Below are 21,916 nucleotides of genomic sequence, written 5' to 3'. Positions count from 1 at the left end.
CTGCAGGTGGGCATAGGGGAATGTGGGTGCCATCAATGCAGCCTATCACATGCGGGAAGTGAGCCAGCCCATAGAAGTCTGTTTTAGTTTTTGCAAGTTCCGCAGGTGTGTCAGGGAACTGTATGTGGTGTCCCATTCTCTGAGTCATGACATCCAGGAACTTCCTGAAGAAACGGGACAGACAGCTCTGGGATACACCTCCTACTGCAGCTATCACACTCTGGTAGCTCCCAGAGGCAAGCAGGTGTATGCTGCACAGCACCTGGACATGGGGAGGAATGGCGTGGGCCCTAGGTGTTGGATGATCCAGGTATGGGTGGAGGTCCCTTATTAGGTCCATGATGGTATTGGGGTGCAGCCTGTACCTCTAGAGTATCTCAGGCTCAGTCGATTGGACAGAGTGATCCTCTGCCTGTACACCTGCTCCTCCCTTTGCCATACCCTCAGTCCTGCTACCTGTAGCCTTCTCCTCCTCGCTTTCACATAGAGTGCAGCCATTTTGACTGGAGGGTTGCATTTTGGGAGCTTTTTTATAGCATCCACATGGTTACCACCACCTTTTAGTCCATGGTAAATACCGACTCAGAAATACCGAATTTCGATGAAATCGGTATTTTTGGCCTTTCCTTCATCTCGATGGGCATGTTTTCCGATTCCTAATTTACCGAATCGGTGTATGCCGACTCAGTAATTTTCCTATCGGTGAATACCGATTCGGTATATATGAACTCGGAGAATTCCGAGCCGGTATTTTTCCGATTGATATTTACATATTCGGTATTTTTTTGGGACCTACATCTCTTTCTCGCTATACCGGTCGGTAATGGCCGGTTTTACCGATTTTGGGCCGTTACCGACCGGTATTTGGCGACCTACATCTGGCCCTTGGTGTCTACAATGGAGTTATATAGTTATACTTTCGAAGAGGGTGGCAATGTTGAGGCACTGTGGTAGGTTTCTTCGAGGTATCTCTCTGAGGTGAATGACACAAATATCAAATCAAAAATATTGTGATACTTAAACATTATGTCAAAAATATATTTACTACAAAAATATCTCAGAGCAGAACATAGAAGGTATGTATGTTTTTTTAATGTATATAACATTGCTTTTAAAAATATTGCTGCATTTAACAATGCTTAATTTAATATAGTTGTATTTGATATTGTTTTTTAAATTAATGTAATATATATTAGGTATTATATTAGTTTAGGTATTCATATTATTAATATATTTGTTTTATTTTTGAGTGTAGTTTTCAATTTGAAATGTTTATTTTTTATATATAATTAGCAATTTATAATTTCGTTGATGGCTGTTGGGGCTGTATGGGAGTAGGTTGAAAACTAAATTATAAATGTTTGTTTTTTATTTTCAATTAATGTATTGTTAAATAATTAATTGGTGATTGAGTATGTAAATCGTTTGATTCATTAATTGTTATTCTATTTATTTATGTGTATTTTGTGATGCTTTTCTAAAAAATATTATTTTAATTATCATTTGCAAACTCTTAATACATGAGAGAAAACACAAGACCACTAAAACACCCACCCACCTGGCTGCATAATTAAATATCCATAATTCTTAATCAGTGGTACTATACCATATATCATACTCAATCAAATTCATACAAGTGATACCCAGAGGGACAGAAAGATATAAATCAAAGAAAAATATGAGCAGAACCATTAGGGACAAGTAAAGTGCTGAAGTGCTTGTATAAACCCCAGTTTAAAGTGCATTGTGCCAATCCTCAACAACTCCCAACATCAGCCCAGTCTAATAGCGGGCCCTATCTCCTCAGTCCCTTCCTTTTATTACGACTCCCCTTCCTTAGAAAAATAGCCTTCTCTAGAGTACACACAGCCAGCACCCTGGCTAGCCATTGTTGGAACACCCTGGTAGATTGCTATCAAGCCAAGCTGAGGCAATACATAGACAAAAAATAGTCATAACGATAAAAATCAGCATTCTACCTTTTGCCGGCTGCTCATATTCAGATACTCCCAAAAGAATCACTGCAGGAGCTAGAATAACCTGAATATTCAACGTATTTGATAACATTCAGTAATCTGGGTCTTAATGAGCGATAAGGACGAACAGGTAGCAAAGATATGCACAATGGCACTGCCCCTAAATTGGCATCTAGGACAGCGAGTGCCTCTACCATCCCCACATTTGATGATCCTACGAGGGGTATAGTATAAATTAAAACATGTTTTATAATATTGAACAAATAGTTTTGCTGATATAAATAATGTCTGAGCAAGAGAGAAGGATTCCGGAAAGAAGGCATTTGAGATGGGCAGTTGTTCTTGCCATCTCTGTGAGTGCTTATCTAAGTCATCCTTCATGTATTTGTTGAGAACGGTATATATAATTCCTATTGAGGGTTTACGTTCAGCCAACAAAGCATCCACCAAATTACACTGTTGAAATCCAATCACCCCCCGGCCTTACGAAAGAGAAAATCCCTTACTTGCAAAAATTTTAAAAAATCCTTATGCCTAAAATCAAATTCTTCTCTAATCTCTTGAAATGATTTTATCTCTCTACCAGTGAAAAATAGACCCTCCTTGTTTAAGCCGATATTAACCCACCGTGACACTTATTGATCCAAAAAAAATCCTGGGAGAGTGTAATTGTTATTCAGAGGAGCATAGAAAATAAGTCGACCCAGACCCATCCACTTACGAACCGTGGACCAGATCTCAAAATTATTCCTTAGAGTCTTAAGCATACACGGTGGAAATAGCCTAATTCAATTTGCCTCCATAGGTTCTCCCATGCCCTTTCACCTATCAATAACGCAAATGGTGAGGGAGCATAGTCAACAACTACTGACATTAATGTTTTCTCTTAAAGAAGAGGTCCAGGGCTAATAGGGCATATAATTATCGCATCTTTTGCTTTTCCTTCCTCGCCCTAGTCAGGGAGAACTGAATAGTTTCCTACGGATTCCAGGTTTTAATGTATCCCAATCTATTTTGAGGGAAGTGCTACCCAGATTTTCACTAAGGAACATTGCTATCCAAGATCTCATAAGTGTTAGATATTCATCATTTACCAATAAAGCCAGCTCAAAACTCCATTGTCTTCCTCTTCTATGGGGGGCACCCTCTTTGATCACCAAGACTAGAAGGTTATGGTCCGACAAAAATTTCAATCTTGTAGTCTTGGATTAAAGCATGTGAGACAAAGAAAATGTGAAGACAGGCATGTGACTGATGGGGTGAGGAGAAAAAGGTAAAGCCATGTTTGGTTGGCCTCTTGTTCTGCAACACGTCCAACAAGGTGTGGTCTTTGCAGATATTCTTAAGTGACTGGAACACCCTGGGCTTCCTACCATGGTACTTGTATTGCTCCTCATACAACCAGCTAGTAGACAAATTAATGTTTAGATCGCTGCATAAAACTATGGGAGCCGGCCAGGACACTCGTTCATTATTCAGCCACTCATATATACCAGCATCATCAAGAATTGGCTGTGTAAAGAACATAGTGCAAAAATACAGGTATTTGACGGAAATTCCAGCATATTCCATCTCCCTAGCATATCAGTACGACTACATGAGAAACACTGAATCAAATCCTTTTTAGCCAAGACTGCTACCGCACACGTCCGCATGCTTTGACCTGCATCCGCAACCATTTTAAAAACCAGAGTGTCCAACAAAGACAGCTGTGCTCCCTCAATGTGAGTCTCTTGGAGACATATTATATTCACATTTAATGCTTGTAATTCTAAGGCTACCCTGGCTCTCTTTTTCTTGTCATTAAGGCCACAAATATTCACTGTGGCAACTCTTAATTTATTAATTGGCCCAGTTTCCTAAATTCTCTATTACATATCTCATAGTTACAGACTTGCCATTAGCCATCCCATGAAGTCTTCCGTCCTTAATTCTGCTATCTCAACTTGTGTTCTCTTATATCCCAATATCTTCTGGTGTAGCGCCTTCCCCGTACCCCCACCCTGCCCCCCCTCCCAGTACCTCCTCCACCTCCCCTCACCTAATAAGCAATCAGGCAAAGTGCCTGAATGATGGTGCCTATGCTGTAGTGTAGTTCCTAGTTTCCCACTAGGCCCTGCGCATTGGAATAACATAAACAGTAGTATCGACGTAGAAGTGCGGATCTTCCAGGCCTCTACTGACTATGCTAAACTTAATTGGGTTTGTTACCAACTAGCTCAGAGGTCACTGGAAACTTTCTTGACTGAATAGGAAGTGATCAGCTTCCCTGGCACAGACAAGAAGGGATTCAGTTTTCCAACAACCGTGCAACATGACAACTTTGCTCCTCAGATCAAGAGTCAATATCTAGGGTCGTGTGAAACAATAGACAGTTATTTTACTCAGTCAGGTTAGTGCAGTTTACTTTCACAATATGTAGAGAACAGAGAGACTGGCGTTTGTCAATAAAGGGTTAACATTTATTGAACAGTCTTTCTTCTCGTACAAGAGAAATGTATTGCCACAATTGTGACTTGTTATGATAAAAAGTACGTACAGTAAGATAAGTATTGCGAGATAATACTGTAAAAGCATTGATATGGTTTCTTAGCCATACAATGGTTTAAAAGTAATAAAACATATATACATTCATATATACATTAGGCTAAAATACTCAACTGGTGCTTCTAAATATGCCTACCCCAGTGTACCTGACCTAAGCCTAATACTTGGGAGGGGAGTAAGTAAGTAGCTTTAAGTTAAGTTGGTTTTGCCAAGGTTTGCTTCAAGAATTCTCACTAAGGGTTTAGTCAACACCATACCTCTGAATAGAATGATGGAGGTCTGGTATCTCCTTCAGGGGAAACTCGGTATCCCAGTCACCCGCAAGGGTAGACCAGAAACGCTGGAGCTGGATTCCTCGGCAGGAGAAAGGCAGCGTCTCTCTTCAGCGAGTCGAGGAGGAGAAGGAGGGGGGACAGCGTCCGCGGGCAGCTGGCATCTGCTGGGCTCTTCGCAGAGGGACGGCTGTTCAGCTCCTAGGTTCACCACACAATCGGTCGCGCTTTAGCAGCGATAATGGTATCAGCAGCTTGCATACAGCAGCTTCATCAAGCGACGGGCAACAGGCAATTGCTTAAGGCAACGTTGGTAATATTTATACCTGAAAGGTGCCATGTTTGACGTAAGTTTGCTGGACATAAGACGTCAATTAAAGATGTCACTAGGAAGTGATTGCTATCAGTTGCTCATTAGAGTTCCATTACTAATCAAAACACAGCAAGCGGAGATTTTTTAGGTTTGCTGAGTTTTTATCTTGTTGAAGAACTCGGAGTGTTAATCTAGGAATCTCAGATAGTGACTTCTGCTCTGTCATTGCACTAATTGGTTGCAAAGGAAGTGGCAGAGAAAACTATTCTGGAACGTGGCTCTGTTCGTGTGAGGCCAGAGATGACTTTCTGAATATCGCACTGGAACGGTTATGCCAATATAGGGAATAAATGGATTTATAGCCGAATAGGGGCATAAGGTCGCAGTATCGATCAGGATCCTAGATAAGCACGCAACAATGCAAGAGTGCATTTCCGGTCACCCCCACCGCGTGACCCCCCCCCCCCAATTAAGTACAGAGTAAAGGAAGAGCGAGGAAGAAAAAAAAAGAAAAAATTGGAAAAAGAGGTCTTAGACTAAATATCCCTTGCCGACCAGAGCATATAAAGACAAATTTATCCTTAGAGCCCCAAATGATCACCATCTAACTGGCGGTGATACCAGATTGTTTAACCTGGGGACAAGGGACAAGAATTATTACATATTTAGCACACTATATATTGTCCACTCCTCCTCCACCAATTTCTTTCAAGTACTCTTGAGCGCCAATTCCGGAGGTAAAACTTTTTGTCTTGCCATTGTAATTAGGCAAGCATAATTTAGGAGATAGACTTCTGCTCCAAGCTGCTGGAAAGGGTTTAACAATTGCCGCATCCGTCACCGCCTCTCTACCGTGGCATGAGCAAAGCCAGGTCTTACAAAAAACAAGATATCCCCCAATACCTTCTTTGCATTGGCACATGCTTGAGCATACATTTCTTGCTGCAACAAAAAATTCCCAAAATATACCAAGATCTTTCGGTGTCACTGGATTGAGATTTCTTTATCATTAGGGGGAACCTGTGGGCCAGCTAAATCTCTGTGCTCCAGTCCCAATTGGTTTTATCTGTCTATGTTCGTACTCCTCAAGCTTCCAGAGGACATCGACAATCGTTGATGCCTGTCAAGCTTCTTGCAGTTTCAAAGTCTTAACTTCGGATTCCAGATGTTTGGTGCGTTCTTACACCATGATCAGTCTGCTGGCAATGTCTGAGCAGGTTTTATTAATTTTTTTCATAGTCCCAAGCAGTTTTTTAGTGGTGAACCTCACCCGTTGACTTGAGCTCCTGGCCTCGTTTTGAACGTGCCTGATTGTTTACAGGATTGTCGCCAAAGATCCTTCTACCGAGGGAGATTGCGGATGCACACCAGCTGGTTCCATACTGCCTTCTTTTGAGGGTCTTTCAGGTTCCTCCCGGAGAACGACATCCGAGACGCAGAATAATCCCAGTCCAGATTGCCCATAGAGCCATCCCCACTGTACATTTAGAGATCTCTCCACCTGCTCCCTTTCTTTTATCCCTCTTCCTCTTCCCCCACGATCCACTCCCTGACCGCTTGCTTTGGGTTGCATAAGCAGATTCTTCCGGGGGATCACTGGAGGAAGATTCTAAATCTAGATCATCGGTTAGGGAGGATGATGACTCTCTAAATCTCGAGAGGTCTGACTCTTTCAAAATGTATCTCTGGCGTCAGGGGACTTGGCCGGGAAACATCCTTTACAACGTAACTGGTACAACGCGGTACCTTTACGACGCAGCTTTAACAACGAAAGTCGTTACAACGACGATTTCGCTGGAGGGCGCTCTAGGATAGGAGATAGTTTAATTTACTATCCAACACCTTCCCTACTATCCACGGGGACTGGTGTTGGAATAGTAAATTAAACTATTCACTATCAGCGTCCCCCCAACGCAAGTCATTGTAACGACTTGCGTTGTTAAAACTGCGTCGTAAAGGAACGCGTTGTAACAGTACGCGTTGTACCATCATACATCCGACTTGGCTGTACATATTGGAGGTAGCTCATTTCCCACACTCTCTAGAGCTTGTACCAGCTCTGAGTAAATCCCAGTAGTGTACTTAGTGTGATCCGTTTGATCCGTTTGATGATCTACAGCTGCAGATTGTGACGGGCCATGGACTTCATCATACCCCTCGCTTGGTTGCGTCTGATTACTCCTGTTCTGGCTCTGGCCCCATTATTAAACACCTTACTGGGGCCATCTACACTGCTATCTACTGTGGTCACCATGATAGGGGCTGTATCTGCTGGCATCCTTACATCTGTTATGGGATTAGTTTGGGAACCATCAGTTGGAATTAAAGTCTCACTTTACCCCAAGTCTCACAGACCCCAAGTCCTCTTGATCTCCCAGCAGGGGGTGCCCATCTTTCGTTCCGCTCTTTTTTCAGCCTGCCTGCTGACCACTAATGCCCCTTGCCCCTTACTCAACTTCTGGTCCGCCGCCATAGCCTTACTGTTGCCAGAAAATGAAAAAGCGATTAGGATTGACCCCTTTACTGCCACCACGTTCCCCAGTCCTCCCTATTCGTGTCTTAGTAACAGTCTCTGACGCAAACATCTTGGATCCTCCTTTCTCCATGACCCCTTCTTGATTTCCTCCCCTCCTCTCACCCCCTTACAAGCATCCTGGGCGGAGGAGGGAGGTCCCTCAGCCAATCCTGTGCTTGGGCCGGCTTTCCGTGACCCATGGCCGGACATTCTCACTCGCTTGAAATCTCCGCTGCAACACTGTAGCAGGGAGCATCGGAGCCGAACAACCAGCATAAAGAGCCACACAGCGTCGGAGGTGTAGCCAGCCAGCGTCCACGGTCTTCACTTCGTCCTCGTCTGCAGTACAGCTCCTGGAACGCCGTGCCAAAGCTGGTCATACCGGTACGGTCCAAAGATCATGCTCTAATACGCTAGCCCTTTCAGCATTGACAGCCACTGGGGAGCCTCATGGGTGGGGAGCAACACGGACCGCGTTCTACACGGGCGCTATCTTGCTTCAGTGTTTTGCATATTTGGTGATGTTTTATGCATATTTTATTTTTGTATAGTTTAATTACTAATTTATATACTAATTGAACTTCATGAGATTGTATGAGAATAGGGTGGAAAGTTACTTAAATTATATATTTTCTTTTACAAATTAATGTTTATGTTAGTTAATTATGCAATATTTCAATTGATTATTTGTTATGCAAATTAGCTGTTGTATTTGTATCAATTAGTAATGTATTGATACATTTTATCCACCTGGCCTTCATGGACCTCAGGTCAGCTTTCGGCAGAGTAAGTCATCCTAAGTTGGGGTCCATGATATCTCAGAAGGGGGTTGGGCCTGCACTAGTTCTCTTTTTGGGTGATTTGGACCAGGACCTTTCTGCATCTGTTAACTATGGCCCTAATGGGGAATGCACACCACACTTTAAATTGAAGCCTGGCATTCGCCAGGGTTGCATATTAGCACCTTTTTTTATATATCAATCTATTAGAATCAGTTTAGACGGAATTCCCCCTGGATGTTCCTAGGGTTGAAGACCGATCAATCCGTGCTCTTCTTTATGCAGACAACACTGTTTTAATTGCAAGGACAGCCAGGGGATTACAGTGACTTTTAGATGTTTTTGTTGATTTGATTAATATTCTCGATTTGTCCACCAAATTCTCCAAATCACATGTGATGATGTTCAGCTTGTCTAAGACTAAAACTATGAACTTTGTGGTAAAGGGTCACCGCATTAGCCAGGTTGATAATTTTCGATATTTGTGTGTCCAATTGGACTCTTGCTTTAATTTGCACCCATTGATAAGTTACAATGTAGTGGCTTTTAATAGGGCTATGCATAGTATAGGAGATTTCTCCCGTCGATTTGGGCGCAACCACATAAGGACAGTATTTTATATTTTTAAGGCTAAATGTTTCCCGAAAGTCAGTTATGGTTGTTTGATTTGGGGTTATGCATCTGTTGCTCCAATTCAAATAGCTGTAGATAAGTTCCTCAGGGGGCTCTTAGGGGTTCCACAACGTACATCTTCTGCGGTAGTCCACAAAGAGTTGGACATGGGCTATGTTATAGATTTTATTCGTCTTTGCCCTTTGTTGCTTTAGCTCTCCGTTTAGATGAAGGGTGATTTGGGATTTAACAGACTGATCGTGTAAGATTGCATGGATCTGCACAACGCATTACAAATTCCATGGTTGCATTATGTCTTCACCAATATGAAAACCTTTGGGAGACTTGAGCTTCATACTGACCCACGTCGCATTTTTAAAACTGATTACATGTGCATTAAACAAGTGTTTAATGCACATGTGAGGCATGTGAGGCACTAGCACTGAATAAGCATTCAGTACGCCAGGCGATGTTGGTGAAAGCTGTGAGTGGTTTGGAGACTTATCTTACCGTAGACATGTCTAGCTACCATCTAACACTATTGCCCTTTTTTAGGCTTAATTAATTCCCACAGCTTTTGTACTTTCAATATGGTTGTTATAAGGATTTCATGCAGCCTCTGTGAGAATGTGACAATGTCTCTATTAGGTATATTTTGCACAAAGTTATGATTTGCCCTAGGTATAACAATATGCACTATAAATATATATGGCCCCTTTTGATGCCCAAGAATTTCAATCAAGTGAGACCTGTGTCATTGTTTTTAAAGTTCTTAACTACCCCCACAGTATGTTATTTTTTAGCATGCTATTTTTATAGTGTTTTAAAGCAAGTTAAACTGTGATTCATGTTGATGTTATCATGTATGCAATGATTTACACTGTATATGGCTTTTATGATTTTATTTCTAAAATTGAATACATTATATTAATGATAATAAATGCATTTAATAATAAACTTTGTGAAATGTATTTTAAAAGTATGAATGGATTTAATTGTATTTGTTTTGTCTAATTACAATCTTAATGTTAATATTGTTTTATGTAAAATGTATGTGAATTATCTGGCTTATTAGAGAGGGATGTCTATTTATTTTTAAAAAAAACGTGAATTCTTTTAAATTATTTCTCAATTTCTATTTATTTCTATTTGTTTATTTAGTTATACTATAGATATTTTTTATTTTGAACATGCTGTAATTATTTTATGTTGTTAGCTAGTTAAATATTTGTGTAATAATGATTAGGAGTAAGAGTGATATCTGTAAACCTTCCTAACTGCAACACTTTCCCTGTTTCCATGTTTCCTGGATTGAGAATAATCAAGTAAACCCTCCAAAGTCCCACACCTTTCATGCTTTTGCTTAAGTTGTAATGGGGATAGTTAATCAAACCCATCTAAAGTCCAGCACTTTCTCAGCTTTTGCTTATGATGGAGTGGGAATAGTAAATGTAACCCCTCCAAAGTCCAACATTTTCTTTACTGTTTGATTGGACTGGAAATAATAAATCTAACTCCTGCAAAGTCCAATACTTTCCCTAATGTTGTACAGTTGGAATCAGAATAATCAATGTAGCTCCTTTAAAATCCAAAACCTTCCCTACCATTCCTTAGATTGGGGCGGGAATAGAAATACTAGCCCTCCAAACTCGAACACACTTCATGCTTTTGTTAATGTTGGAGTAGGAATAGTATATCTAACCCCTCCAAAGTCCACCACTTTCCCTGCTTTTGCTTTAATTGGAGTTTGAATACCAAATTTAACCCCTCCAAATTACAATGTGCCTACTTTTGCTTAAATTAGAATTTAATTTGTTAATCTGACTTCTTTGGAGATCTAAATATTTATTTTTTAAAGCTGTTTTAAAAAAATATTTTGTATTTTTTATTTCATATTTATATATTTTGTTATAAATGTAATTCCTTACATCCATTTTTCTATTTTAATATTGATTTCATTTTTTAATTTAAATGTGATATACGGTATTGCAAATATATGTTCATTAATTTTATTTTTAAAGACATTGTTAACATTATTAATGTAATTTCTATAGATTGTTTAACAATTTCTTATTTTAAATTACATATGTATATATAATTTATAGATTTAGTTCACAGTATTAGTTAAACTATTTTTATATTCATTTTAATATTTAAATAAGGTTATATATATGTTTAGGTTAAGCATATGTTTACTTTAAGTTTTTTTATATGTATTTTTACATAATATATACGCATATCTTATTTTGATTACTTTTCAGAACTAATATTTTGAATTGTATTATTATTTTGTGTTTTAATAAATTCCTGGGTGTCTCCCTATGGAAAAGTATAGGGAACATCAGAAATGATATCGGAAGTGTCCGGGAGCAGTATGGTAAATTTGCACACAGTGACTGGGTCTTAAAGTTGAATTTTTGTGTTTATGCCCACCACTCCGGTATAATAAGTAATAAGTCATGCCCGCCCTTTTGTGAAGCCCCAGGCCCATTCCATCACATCAGCGCTCAGCTGAGGCATTTTTACCTGCATCATAATAAGCAGCCTTCATTAATTACATACAAACAATACCTTGACATCTTCTGGAAAAATGATAGTAACCATTAATCACATTATGGGAAGGGCACAGAATGCAGGGCTCAGGCACAGACAAATACAAAGAAGGATATCATATTTACGCTGTGTTTCATTATTACACGTAACTGGCTTTTGCTCAGTATGCCTCTTGTAAATGAGCCACCTCACTTTTGCACCTCAGTCGCCTCATGAGCCTTTCGCAAACTTGACTCTAACATGGGATCATTTCTTTAAACTCTCCATTTTCTTTCTGTCTTCTTTGTGCTAATATACAACCTTAATTTGATCTAGGCATTTGAGCATCCTCCTAATACAGAGCTTTACCATGCTAAACTAGTTGGTCAAGTTGAATTTCCTGGTGGGACCTTGTCTCATTGTCAGTCAACTTTTCCCTCTACTACAATGTAAGCTGTGCATTACTCCAAGGCATGTGTCTCCTCTAATCCTAGCACCAACGGTCGTAAAAAAACTGGTGCAAATGCAAATAAGCGGGTTAAGAAAGATCCTACATCCCCTAATGAATCACCACTCCCCCTAATGCCGGAAGGCATTATGGATGAACTTAATCATATGAAACCTTTTGTGGTGGATACAAGTGCTGCTCTTCCAGTAATTGAGTAGAAATGGTCTCATTCTGACTCTAGGCTTACTGAAGTTGAACAGCAAGTGAGTGTCACAGTCAAAGTGTAATACTTGACTAAGGAAGTCATTCAACTTAAACAAGAGACAGAAGATTTAGAATACTGCAACAGATGCAAAAACATGCACATGCATGGTATACCAAAAGGTTCTGAAGGGCCCAATATGATTAACATTTTCAGGATTCACATTTCAAAGAGCACCTCAAATTCGTTCCTGGCAAGCTTCTAGTCTAACAGACCAAGAGGGATTACTGCCGTTTTTCTACAATATTCTGACATAATAGAAATATTAACAGTGGCTAAACAACATAAGCACATGTTGTGGTCAGGTACTGAGATCTTCATCAGCCAAGACGTATCTAGAGCAACGGCCTTTTGAAGGAAATAAGCTTTAGATTTATGACCAGATCTGAGATCTATGAATACCTGATATGGCCTTATCCATTCTTGTTTATTCAGGGTCACATACAAAGACAAAACAGGCCCTTTCGATAGTTCAGCAGATTTGAGACACTTTATACACATTCACAAGGGAGAGGCTATCGAATTGAGTAGAACTTGACATGGTTTCTAGGAATTCTTAGGGGCAGATTTACAACTTCTGGCGCATCTTTGCGAATCAGCAGGGATGCGCCAGAATAGAGGTGTCACATAATCCCCCCTTGCGCCACCACGGATGCGTTACATTTACAATGCGGCGCACCATGGTGCAAGGAGGGGCAGATGTGTGACGCATCTTGTGGCGTATGGGCGGCGCATTGCTGGAGTAGCTTCACAAGTGTGACGCAACTCCTGTAATGCACAGGGGCCACCCATACTTAACGTGGTGTGTCACTCCTTACGCCTGCTCCAGGCAGGCGTAAGGATTTGACGCAGCAGCATCGTAAAACTGACTCAGTGAAATCTTGTAGATTTCACTGCGTCAGTTTTAGGGGGCTTTCCTGCGAGGGAAAGCCCACCATGCGACAGAACGCCCACATGAAACCTGATGTAGGTTTCATGTGGTGCAGGGTTTTACAATGTGACACATCTGCCTAGATGTGTCACATTGTAAATAAGTCGCAACGTGACGCATCTGCCTAGATGCGTCACGTTGTAAATAAGTCGCAACGTGGCGCATGGTTTTACATGGCTTTCCTGCGAGGGAACGCCCACCATGCGACAGAACGCCTACATGAAACCTGATGCAGGTTTCATGTGGCGCAGGGCTTTACAATGTGATGCATCTGCCTCGATACGTCACGCTGTAAATAAGTCACAATGTGGCGCTTGGTTTACGCTGCAGCTGCATCACAAAAGTGACGCAACAGCGGCGTAAAAGTGTTGCAATGGGCTTGTAAATCTGCCCTTATATTTCTACTTTATTTTTTGCAGGTCTCCAGCTACCCCCAGACTAATGGATCATCATATAGTGTCCTCCAATGTTTCCTTGTTCTAGTGTTCACGTCCTGTCATCGGGTCAGCGTTCATTTCTGTGTTTGGTAAGTCCGAACATGATTTGTTATTTCTGACTCTTCCTACTCATTTTCTATCACTCTTCCTCTCTCACGTGTTATGTTACATTATATTCCTCTGAGGTTTTCTTCTGGTTTGGCCTCTGTTCTCTTGTTCCATTCCTTTCCATCAATTATACCTTCTTTTCTTTCCATGACACCCATGATTAAATTTGTTTGGCTTTTTGTTATTTTTTTATTACTTTTAACACTTAGGATCTCTCTTATCTCCCTACTTTTCTTTATCTCCTATAACTCCTTTACTTTCTTCATATTCTTCTCCCCATCTCACTCTTTATTCATTTTAGTGCAGCTTTTATATCAACATGTAACCATGTGTTGTAACATTTCCACCAGTTTACACCCATCAATCCTTCTATGATTTATGTTGTCTCCAAAATAGGTTCACTTAAGTCTTGTTGTCTAATTGTCTTCATACGCATTTCAAATGAATAATTTATGTATTGTTTTTTGGAATGTTAAGGGCCTACGCAATCCATTTAAACAACAGATGGTGCTCACTCATCTCTCCAAACTGAACTTCCAAATCACTTGTTTTTAATCACAAAACCGGTGTAATAATTTTGTTTCACAAATCCTTACCAATTCATTTTCTGAATGAAGTTAAACACAATGTAGGGAGATGGATTTTACAGGCTATTAAGGTTAATAACACCCACTTTTCTATTTGAAATAATACTGTAATACTACTACAGCAGTTGATCTACAATTTTGTGAATGTTTCTCGTCCCTATTAAGATCTTGTCCAGTAGATAACCTTATGGTGGGAGGAGATTGCTATCCATTAATGGGCCCTTTTCTAGACCATCGTTCTCAGACCAGATACATCCCTACCGAGATGCAAAATACATTCCAGTATTTAGTAGCATCCTGGGGCTTAGTCGATGCTTGGAGAATTTCACATCCTGATGTGTTGGAATATACTTTTTTCCCTTTCACCACTCACATTCCAGAATGGATTATTTATTTCTTACGCAGAATGTTCTCCAGTTTAAGTCAAATGCAGAGATAGAATCTATCCCTGTTTCTGACCACGCCCCAGTCATAGTCGATTTGGACACTGATAGATCTTGTCCCAATAGGGGGAGATTGTATAATGCCCTATTACAAGACAATCAATATATTGAGCAATTTACAGTTTTATTTAATGAATTATTTACGAATAGTCTTCCTTCAGATACATGGATAAATTTAAAATGGGACACTTTTAAACCAACATCCAGGGGTTTAATTATAGATTACATTGCAATCAAAAAGAAAAACGCCTTTAAAGAATCCTCACAATTGTTGAAACAGATTACGGGCTGATTATGAGTTTGGTGGTCCAAAGGACCGCCAAACCTGTGGTGGCACAGTGGCTGCCGCCGCACTGGTGTTACAACAGCCCTATTTTGAGTTTAGCGGTCCGACCACCACAGGCCCGCTGCAACCGACTTTCCCTAGCTGTGTTGCTATGGTGTGAGGCAGTAATATGTTGGCGATGCTGTTGCGGCACCGCTAAGAATATTACAAGTTTCCTCACTGCCAGCCTTTTCATGGCAGGGAGCCCGCAATGAAAAGGCTGGAGATGAGGGAACTAAGGGAACCCTACAGGGCCCCTTGATGCCTCAGGCCATGAGAATGCATGCAGGGGGCCCATGTTGTGCCCTCCTGTGTGCATGCACCCCCTTTCCTGCACCACATGGACTGCAGAGTCCATGCCATGCAGCAACGGGCTTTGGTGTGCCCATTGCATGCCTTTTTCAAAGGCACCGCCGTGGGACCATCAAAGGACTGCCACCAGAAAACGAGAAAACTCATATTCTGGCAGGTGGGTGCGGTGGACTTTTGCGGTGTGGTGGCAGGGCGGCAGCATGTTGGCCTGCTCCCATGCCGCCAAAGTAATAATCCGGCCCTTAATTCCTTGAACATAAATACTTTCCTTAATAAGGCAGACACCCTCTCCGGATTGATACAAGCCAAAATACAACATAATAAGCAATCTTGGGAGCGTGCCTGTGGCACTTTATTTAAAATTAATGTTAAATTATTTGGTGGCCACAACAAAGCTGGCAGATTACTGGCCAATTATCTCAAAAGTGAGCAGCAAAACTCCAAGATAACTGTCATCACAGATAATCACAGGTTTAGACACACTAGTGATTACAAAATATTAGTGTGTTTCACAGATTAATATACTAACCTATACACCCCAGATTCTTAACCCACCGCTGACAACATAGATGCTTTTTTTCAATCAATCCCCAAACCACTTGTCCATATGGTAGTTCGTTCCTCTTTGGATAGTGTAATATCTGAAAAGGAAATGAAAGTAGCAATCACCAGACTTCCAAAGGATAAAGCTTCCTGCCCCAATGGTTTTTCTCAATTTTTACACCTTTTAATTTCTAAATTATTACTTTTAATTAACTATTTTGTGGCTGAAGAACAAATGCAATGTACTTTCTCTCAGGATATGATATGCCTGCTTCCTAATAAGGGCAACGATCTGTCTATCTGTGGAAACTGTAAACCTATTTCCCTAATTAACTCTGATTGTAAGGCCCCTGTTAAACTACTTGCACTCTACCTTAGCCAGGTCATTCTTGACCTAATTGGTAAACAACAATTGTGATTTGTGAGTGGACAGTACATCTCTGACAACTGTAGAACATTTCTCCATTTCATTCACATGGCCTCCAAATCCATTGCTGCTTTAGCTGGCATAACCTTAGATGCTGAAAAAGCCTTCAACCTTGTTACTTGGGATTTCATGATTGGAGCTTTGAAATTACATGGCTTCAGTCTCCACATTCACAAATATATTTGTCTATTATACTCTGCACCCTATACGTCTATGTTTATGAATGACAAGTAATTATGCTATTAACTCTGCATAGAGGTACCAGCCATTGATGTCCATTATTTCCTATTTTATATATTTTAGCGATAGAACCCTTCTGGGGAAAAAAAAAATCCATAGATCCAGCTTTTACTGATTTGAAACACAAATATTCGGTGATATTTTGCTATTAATTACAAATCCACAAACTATGATCTCCGAATTTTCATTTTTTTAAAATGAATATTCAACAGTATAAGAATATAATTTCAGAACATAAAATTAATATAGAAAAAATAAGAGGGTATGCCATTAAATACACATTGTCTTCCTTACATGCTTAAAGACATGTGCTTCACTTGGGATTCCAAAGTGATCAAATGTGTTATGTAATATTCTAATATTAACTCTAATCTCAACAAGATCAGATCTAAAATTTCAAATATGTAGGCCAGATGGTCCTCCCTTTATTTGTTGTAGTGTGGCGATTAGCTACAATTGATGCTACCAATAATTAATGTCTATCAGTCCATGCTACCAGATACAGTCCCAGTCACCTTCCTTAAATCTATCAATAGTTTAATAATATGAGTTATTTGGAACAAGCAAAAGCCACATATTTCGTTAGTCAGACTCCAATAGTGCAAAGAAAATGGAGGGATTCATTTTCTAAATCTTAGGCAATATCACTCTGCTTTTACCCTCAAACAAATCTGGACTTCCCTCTCTGCTGCTCCATTGTCAACAAGAATAAGGATTCAATTGGAACGTGCACAAATCACACCTTTTTCATTTAGGGATGCAGTTCACATTTCTCAACCCCCTAAGTTCTTCTTTTCACCAATAGTCACTCATTCTACTTCCATCACCAATACCTTTACTCACCAGCTCCAACTCCCCCTCAGATACGTTTGCACAAACCCTTATATCTATACTACTATTATAAAGAGAGAACACAAACCTTTGAGCCAGGTAAACTCGGGAACCACAGCGCCAATCCACACACCTGATACATCGTTGAAAATGTCAGGGTGTGCCGATGGACATAGGCTATATAAAATAAAAATTAAACGTAAATCAAAAAATGTAACTTAAAAAAAAAGTAGTCCCCTGGAAGTAGCGCCGGCCGCGACGTAGCGCTGGCTGCGACGTAGCTCTGGCCGTGACGTGCGTGATGACGAGGGGGAGCGGCGGACATGAGCGGCGGACAGGCGGGGAGGAGCGGCGGACAGGCGGGGAGGAGCGGTGACGAGCGGCAAAGAGCGGCGGTGAAGTCAGGAGCGCCGGCTCAGGTAAGGCAAAGGGGCACGTAAAATGTCGGGGCGGGAGGGGGCGGGGGGCGGGAGGTGGCTCCGGGACACGGACAATGTCGGGGCGGGCGGGGGCTGGGGCGGGCGAGGGCCTGGGCTGGTGGTTGGCCCTGAAGCCTCATTGCCCCCGGACAACGTCGGGGCGGGCTGCTAGTGGTTCTATAAACAAATAAAATTGAATAATCGAGTTCTCTCATGGAAAGAATGGATACATAAAGGGATAATAACCATAGGTCATCTATTCTCCAATGGGATCCTTTGAGAACTTAGGACATTCAACAGACATATGGCATATCTTTGTACAATGCTGCTTAATATCTGCCCCTAAAAAATATTCCCTATAAACTTTTATCACAATCCTCACTTCTGCATTCTAACACACAAACACAATTGATATGTTCACACCCCAATACACATTTTTTTCCTAACCGTTCCCTCCATGCCTTCATCTACATCATAAATTCAATCATCATCGATATTTAGTATAAACACGTTCATGTCATCCTCTTTGAAAAATTAGAATAAGAGTCATTCTCATTATCCACATTTTTAACAGATATTGGTGACTTTTTGTGGCATGCTTTCTGAAAGTGACCCATGACTCCGCAAAATGAACATCTACTTTTACTTGCTGGGCAGTACCGATCACTTGCTAAGTGATTCATACTTCTGCATCTGTAGCATTTCCTAATAGCATTGCTTGAATTTTCGAATTTGTTAGATTTTTCCCTGTAGTTTGATTTACCATCCTTAGGATTTCTGTCACTCACTTTGGCAACAATGTTTTCCTCTTTCTTTTCTTTACTTTCTGCTATCACTGCTTTTGCGAATCTACCCATTAGTTCTGCTCTTCTTACAATATGAATTACGTTTTGTAGTGGATTCTCTCCTTTTGCCCACAGATTGCCCTGTATGTCTGCATTGGATCCTTGCATGACAATTTGATCACGTATGAATTCATCATGTAGGTCACCAAATCTACATGTAATTGCCAAGTTCTTCAATGCTGCAACATAATCATCAATAGATTCTTTCTTACCTTGCTTTCTATGAAAGAATCTATATCTGTCCACACCTACACAAACTGTGGGTTTGTAATAACTATTAAGATCATCTATGGCATTAACATACACTTCACCCTCATCTGCAGCTCTCACTTTTTTGTTGATCTGTTTGAATACTTTAATTCCTCCTGGACCCAGACAGTGCATCAAGACTTTATACTTCATTTCTGCTTTCATATCTTCCTCATCCTCTATTGTTTCTATAAAGTTGGTAAAATGTTCTCTCCATTCCTCCCATTTGAGGGGGGGTTCTCCTCCACCACCTAAAAATGAGGAAGTTGGTGTTAAATGTAGCAGACAACCTGTAGCCCTTTTCTTGTTTGCTTGATGTGTATATTTTATCCCTGAAAACACATGTTGTGATTACTTTCAATTCAACCTTCTCAACATACACCTATGCTGCATGCATTTTACTGTGGTTATGTAACTAACATTAGTATTGCTGGACAGCACAGGATGGCACTTATGAAAGCTACTCTTTTTTTATGTGGCTCTGATTCAGCGTACTGTTCCTTTAAAATATAGGAGCTTGTCTTGCGCTGTGCCAAGATCTGTGCAACATAACCGTGAATGCTTGGGAATGCGTGTGCTAGAGCGTTCATTAATTAGTCACAGCTGTGAGACTCCGGCGGTGTTTTCTGGGTGGATGGAATGCACTCAAAATGGCCCCCAAGCGTAACAGACATGCTACGTCACACCCCACCTGTCAGCTTACTCTGTTGGTGTTTGCACAGTTGACAGTTATCAGCTGGTGTTTGAGAAAGGCTTTTTCTGTCAGCGCTGCGCTATCACCACGAGGGTAAACATTAAAACAGAAGTTCTTTGATTGTGCCCACACCGTCATGCGCTCCCGCCCAACTTACCCATATCCAACCCAAATGATACTCTGGACACATATTATGGGTAAGAACTGCTGCAGGTTTATTTTCATACAACAAACATATGACATTTAGGTGGGTCATCTTACGGGCATCCTAAGCAGGCAGCCCCTCGCTGTCCTGCCTGCCTAAAGAGCCGGCCAGCACGGTGAGTTGATGCTCGGACGGTGCAGCACCAAGCTGATCTTCTGTTATACTCCCGCCCTCCCTGTGAGGGCGGAGCGGTGTGGCACACCCCCGGTCGGTTCAGGCCCCCCGACCGCCCGAAGGACTAACGGGGCGCCGTCGCAGTTTCCTGGAACCTCCTGCGGCTCCTGGTCCTTGGCTCAGGCACCCTTACTGTGCCAGGCAGAGGTACCCTTACTGTACCAGTCTGCCTCAGAGGTACCCTTACTGTACCCGTCTGCCTCCAGATCGCCCTGTAACTCCGCCTGCAACACAAAAGACAACGTTACAACATTCCAATACTTAGCACTGCCTATCGAGCTGCTGGGGAAGAGGATAGGGTGGGAACAGTGCTCGAGCGGGCGGACAGCCGGAAAAGAGGCCGAGCCGTGGGCAGCCGAGGTTTAAGTAAGGGGTTCGCCCCCCGACAGGTAAGCCCAGCCCAGGCCGCGTGACCTGGTGATCGCGGGGAGGGGCAAAGAGTGCTGCATACCTCCCTCCTTGCCCCCCTGCATCGGTGGGGAGCTGCAACGAATGGCCACTAGAGCACTGCCTCTCTGATGTCCCCCTGCGTGGCACGCGGTCAGCGGCATAGTGCCCACACCGTCATGCGCTCCCGCCCAACTTACCCATATCCAACTCAAATGATACTCTGGACACATATTATGGGTAAGAACTGCTGCAGGTTTATTTTCATACAACAAACATATGACGTTTAGGTGGGTCATCTTACGGGCGATACTAAGCAGGCAGCCCCTCGCTGTCCTGCCTGCCTAAAGAGCCGGCCAACACGGTGAGTCGATGCTCGGACGGTGCAGCACAATGCTGATCTTCTGTTATACTCCTGCCCCCCCTGTCAGGGCGGAGCGGTGTGGCACACCCCCAGACGGTTCAGGCCCCCCGACCGCTCGAAGGACTAATGGGGTGCCGTCGCGGTTTCCCGGAACCTCCTGCAGCTCCTGGTCCCTGGCTCAGGCACCCTTACTGTGCCAGGCAGAGGTACCCCTACTGTACCAGTCTGCCACAGAGGTACCCTTACTGTACCCGTCTGCCTCCAGATCACCCTGTAACTCGCCTCCAGATCGCCCTGTAACTCCGCCACAGCTCTGGAGGAGGCCACCGTTGATGACAGAGCCCCCCACCTACTTAGTTACCTACATCCTTCCGCTGTTAGTGCCTCTTGTACGTCCAGTAGGAACATATCCATTCCCAAATTAGACAAGTGTACCCCGTCTTTATCGTAGTGCCCTTCAGTTTTCTCTTGTATTAGTGCATGCCTAATGAAACCCAGGCCTCTCCTTTCCATGAACTTCTGCATGGATCTGTTGACCCTCCTGCGGGAATGTTCTACTGCTACTGGTGATCTAGCCCTGCGAGGGACAATCTCAGACCACAGGAGCTCGCCCGCTCCCAACCTGTTGCTCATTGCTACCAAGTCCTTCTGCATGACCTGAATCAGTGCCCTCCTCCCCATGGTGACTAAGTTGTTCCCCCCCAGATGAATGATGAGGATATTGCGTGGGGCCCCCCGTAAAGCAAGGTGTTGGTCTAGCCTGAGCCTCAAGTTGCCCTATTTCATTCCTGGGTGGCCCAACCAGGCTCACACCAGGTATTCAGGATCTTACATTTTGTTTGTCAGATTAAACAGGATCAAAATACAGGAAAGGAGAAGGAAAAACGTTAATGGGATAATTTCTACGCACGTGTCTTACCTTTTGGGAATCTCCCCCTAAATTAAAATCATTCCATACTCTATGTCTCTAATGTTCCTTCTTCCAGATATATTCACATAAAAGTCAAGGGAGCCTTCAATACAGTCCACTTGTGTTTCTTCATTGGCCTTTAATGTGCCTACTCTGCAAGTGCGAGAGAATAAAGCCAAACCTACTGGCTTCGCCAATACTTTCTTAAATCTGTAAAGGTGTCATAAGT

The sequence above is a fragment of the Lissotriton vulgaris genome, chromosome 6, assembly GCF_964263255.1.
Source record: "Lissotriton vulgaris chromosome 6, aLisVul1.2, whole genome shotgun sequence".
In the NCBI taxonomy this organism is placed as follows: domain Eukaryota; kingdom Metazoa; phylum Chordata; class Amphibia; order Caudata; family Salamandridae; genus Lissotriton; species Lissotriton vulgaris.
The sequence above is the reverse complement of the archived record's forward strand: the minus strand, read 5'-3'. Positions refer to the sequence as shown.